The sequence below is a fragment of the Lygodium microphyllum genome, chromosome 30 (genome assembly GCF_053477565.2).
Source record: "Lygodium microphyllum isolate KBCC chromosome 30, Lygodium_microphyllum_v1.1.10, whole genome shotgun sequence".
Lineage (NCBI taxonomy): Eukaryota > Viridiplantae > Streptophyta > Polypodiopsida > Schizaeales > Lygodiaceae > Lygodium > Lygodium microphyllum.
In genome coordinates, this window is record NC_141164.1 from 49,963,309 (window position 1) to 49,967,773 (window position 4,465).

A 4,465-nucleotide genomic window follows, 5' to 3' on the forward strand; every position below is an offset into this window, starting at 1 on the left:
GCAGATATGAAAAGTTTGTACAATTAGGGAACATGTCAGCAAGTAACCATTTAGAGACAAAAATTCATGGCCAGATAGCATTTGATAAGCCTTTTACACAACGTGGGGCTACTCTATTTGTACGAGGCGGGGCGAGTCCGGGTGGTCGGGCGACTGAGGCTATGCTGGTGAGGGGCTCCTGTGAGGTTGGGCAGGGAAGATGTCGATCGGGACTTGAATGGTGTAGTCCCTGGCCACAACTGTTTCTAGAATGCTTTTGAACAATGCATCAAATTCATGCTTGTCTCGAGCTGCCCTCTCCTCTTTCGAGGACCTGGTGCCCGAGCATTTGTTGGGGGCCCACACAACCGGTGTTGCCATGTTCTGTGTGGTCCCTTGAGTTTCTATTCCCCTGGCTTGGGGATTTTTTGGCCTACGTCCGGGGTGGTGTCGCTTGGGGCCTCGTTTCTTTGCATACCTTTTAAGGCTAGTGTTGCATGCTCCTTTCGACGGCGAATAGCATCCTTGCAAGCCAATTGCACTAGATGCTCCATGTCGGCTACGTACAGGGCTCATCCTCGGAAGGATAGACCAGGAAGGGGAAAGGTGCATAGAAAGGGACAGTGCCCTGTCTACATCATCAGAGATGTTGGTCATGGCTTCCTATGGCAGTAATGAGGGTTGCATGCCCTCCACCTGGAGGCAGGAATGGTCACATGACTTCTAAATGTGTGGTGAGAGGAGGACTTGAGGAGCTCAGCTTGTCAAACCCAACTCTTCTCCCTGCGCTTGACTATCATTGCTTGTGTGTGTTGATATTATCTATACAGGGTCACAAAATTCATTGTTTATTTATGTACATATTTATGAATCCAAGTCACTTCGCAAGGATAAAAACCAATTGTAGAACTTAGGATTGTATTGGAGTGTGGCACACACATCTAGTACCCACGGCAATCTTCGTAATAACATCAGGTATTTTGCAACATCAAGTATCATGGTACCTTGTCCGAGTCTACTTGCAACATGTAGCTCTTCCTCACAGTGAGAACCTTATCAGCCAGAGATTTCTCTTGGCTAGTTTCAACTAAGTCCATACCCCGAATGGCAATTAGTACTCGAAAGGAAGTCGGTGCCACATAGATTGGGTCTCTTTGAGACCACCATTTGGCCAACCGTTCCTCTGAGACCGTCATAATTTGGGCTCCTAGTTTGGCCATTACAACGCGGTTTTCAAACCAACATTTTTCAAATTGACTTCAACCCTCTGATTGTCGCTTTAGTTGCTCTATTTCTAAGAGATTTGGTTAGCAGAGCACATCATTGAATGTTACAATTAAGCGTAGTTCGTCAACTTCCTCGTCAAAGGTGAGTCGTATGCGTTCATGCAGGAGCCTGTCATAGTGCTCGTCAAGATGTTATTGCTCTTCCCAGGATAGGGGAAATGGCAAGTATTCTTCAAGCTGCTCCTTAGGGAATGCACCCATGTCCGCCAGGACATAGACACGTGCGACCACTTTGAGCTTAGCATCCAACTCAATTAAGCATTTCTACGACACTTCTATGTTCAATGAGGGCTTGCTCGGTTGCTATCTCATGCAAGGTTCTAGGAGTTTCCCTAAGCTTTAGCATAACCGGTGGCTCAAGCTTAGATAAGCAAGATTGGTCAACGCTAGGATTGCTTATGCTCTCGGGGTTTCCATGTTTCTCCTAAGGCTTTGTTATTGCGTCATGGTTCTCCTTTGATGTGACTGGTATAAATTTATCACCCTGTTGTGACAGCGTTATATCCACTCTTGATTGGTCAATGCAAGTTCTGTTGTCAGTGGATTGAGTGTTGCAAGCAACCGTTGATGGTAATGGCTGCTTTGATTTTTCAGAGCACACGGATGTGTCTGAGGTTTCACCGCTATTAGGAGAGACATCAATGGGTTCATTGGTGGATGGACTCGATGCTTTATTCCTCAGCTCTCCAGCGCTCTTGGTCTCAATGGTCTTAGGGTCCACAACCACCTGTAACTAATGTTGTTTTCGTTGTTTTCTCCACTTTTTCTTGGTTAGTGAAGGTGCATAACTTAACGACTCATGACTCTGAACTAGGTCAACCGTTGATGTGCTTGGTTGGGCCTCAGCATTCTCTTTCTCTAGTGTGTCCTCATGGGACGTAGCTGCAACCTGCTGGACAGCCTTGCCAGGTTGATTGGTCAGATGCGCCATCTCCTTGGCCACATCTTTGAGAGGTTTCTCCTCAGGCCTAGGCTTTAGGTGCTTTGGAAGTGATGGAGTTATCAAGGATGCTGGTTGCGGCACCTCCTCCATAGGTAAACTACTAAGGATAAGTTCCGCAAGGGGCATTGTCACGGCCAAGGGCTATGACTGCTGTGATCCCTAATTGGAAGTAGTAGCAGCTAGTTCAGTGGACTTGCCACTATTGGTGGATTGCGGTGTCAAGTCCTTAGGTTGATTAGAAGTGGTCATGTCTTTTGTTTCCCTTAGAGCATTCACTTGTGTAGATCGAGCATCAGTTGAGCTAGCCATGGTGGATTGCACAAGCATATCCTTAGGTTGAGAGCTAAGGGTGGTGTCATGTCCTACCTCTTGGACATTTGGAAGCTCAGATGTAGGTAGAGATTGGGATTGAGTAGTCGCACTTGATGACTGTTGTGCTTCCTGTGTCCGTTCAGGGAAAGAGGGTGTAGGAGACTTGGGACTCCTAAGTGGCTTTGACATTGGCTATGAGATTTGTTCGTGGTTGTTAGATGATTTTGCTATTTGCTTTGTTGAGCATTTAACCCTGCCATGAGAAATGTTGTGCCTATGATGCCTGTTATCCTCTTGGAAAATCAAAGGCTTTTTTAGCACTAGTAGCTTTTGCATATCCTCAATGATTACATCTGATATCTGCTTGTTAAGCACACTGGGCTAAGGATCTACCCTTCGATTAGTCCCGTTTGGTTTCTTGATTTTGACCATGAGGGGCTTGGTTACTCCAATGTTTTTGACTCAAGACTTGGTTTTCATTTAGATCTCCTCCTACACTTCTTTGCTCTTGATAAGATCTGGCCTTCATTCGATAGAGGGGGTTTAGCAGGGGTTTTGGCACCCAAATCCATCAGTTACCTGCGTAATACCCTTGAGCACATAGCAATACTTTGGATATCCATCGCGGCGTTGTGCTGACCCTCCATTGATGCCTTCGTCTATAAGGCTTGGGCTTCTTTTGGGATCTTCTACGATATTTGTAAGTCCAAAGCCTGTCCTTGGCATTGTCTCTTAACCTTCTTGTTTCAGGCATGGCCTCACTCACTAGTTCTCGTTGTTCGACCTGTGCTTGTATCAACTCTTCCAACAAGCCCTTGCTCGCGTTAGTAGGCTTGATTGTTATGTCAACACCTTCCTTTCCCTTCCCTCGAGGTTCGATAAGGTCACCCTTGCTAAAGGTTGTGACTATCCTCACTCCCGATAGTGTCAGGTGTATCCTTTGTGCTACATAGTCGGCCTCACACTTGGTCACCCTTTTGAAGGGTCTTTCTACAAGGGGTTTCCTTCCCGTAATTAGCACTATTTGGAGGAACATGAAATAGGGTAGGCAAGATTTCAGTTTCAATTGTCACAAGGATTTTGCACTTTCCTATGAGTGCTTGTGGGTGTCCCCCGTAAGGGCTAAGAGTTGCATTAGTCGGTGTGAGCTCTGGTTGGCCTAGCAGGGTCCATGATTCATAGGTCAAGATATTAAAATCTGCTCCTTCATCAATCAAAGCATCGATAGTGTGCTCTCTTTTCGCATTGAGTTTGACCCTAAGATAAGTAGACGCTACTATGTCTTCATCTTCTGGGTCTTGGCTCATAAATTTAAGCCTTCTAACAAATGCCCTTGAGTCCCCAACTGCACGACCAGATGTGGATTCTCCACTGATGTTTTGCATCACCTATGCAATGCTATTCAAGGTGCACCTATCATTAGGACTATCATATCTAGTCATCCTCGCTATTAAAGCTTGATGTTGTTGCTTTCCGCTTTGACCAGATGCATTCCGAATGAAACACGTACGTGTTTTTGTAGTGTGGCCTTTTTGCCCTTGTTGGCTAGATTGGCCCATTGAGGTTCTAGGGTCTCTGTTGGTCTCTATTCGGGTATGGGCTTTTGGTTGCTCTTTTGCAAGTCAGAATCTATGCTCATGTAGAGCCATTACTACACTAGGGTCCAATTTGGAGGACCTGTCACGGCGCATGTTTTCTCTCCAACCTACTTGGGGGAGGTGCGAAGGGGGCAAAGCCCCCTCTGCAAGGGTCCGGGGAGGCAGTCCCCCTCATCCCGCAGGGCCGTTATGGTAAATGCCATGCGTGATTTGAAGGACCGTTTATAGCCAAATTTTGAACTACTTGCTCTAAGTTTCAGCCCAGGGATCGATCTATGCTATGGTTTCGGCTCTATATGGTCTCTCGGTCAGTTTCAAGGTCTACAGGTTAAAATTTGAAAAAATCC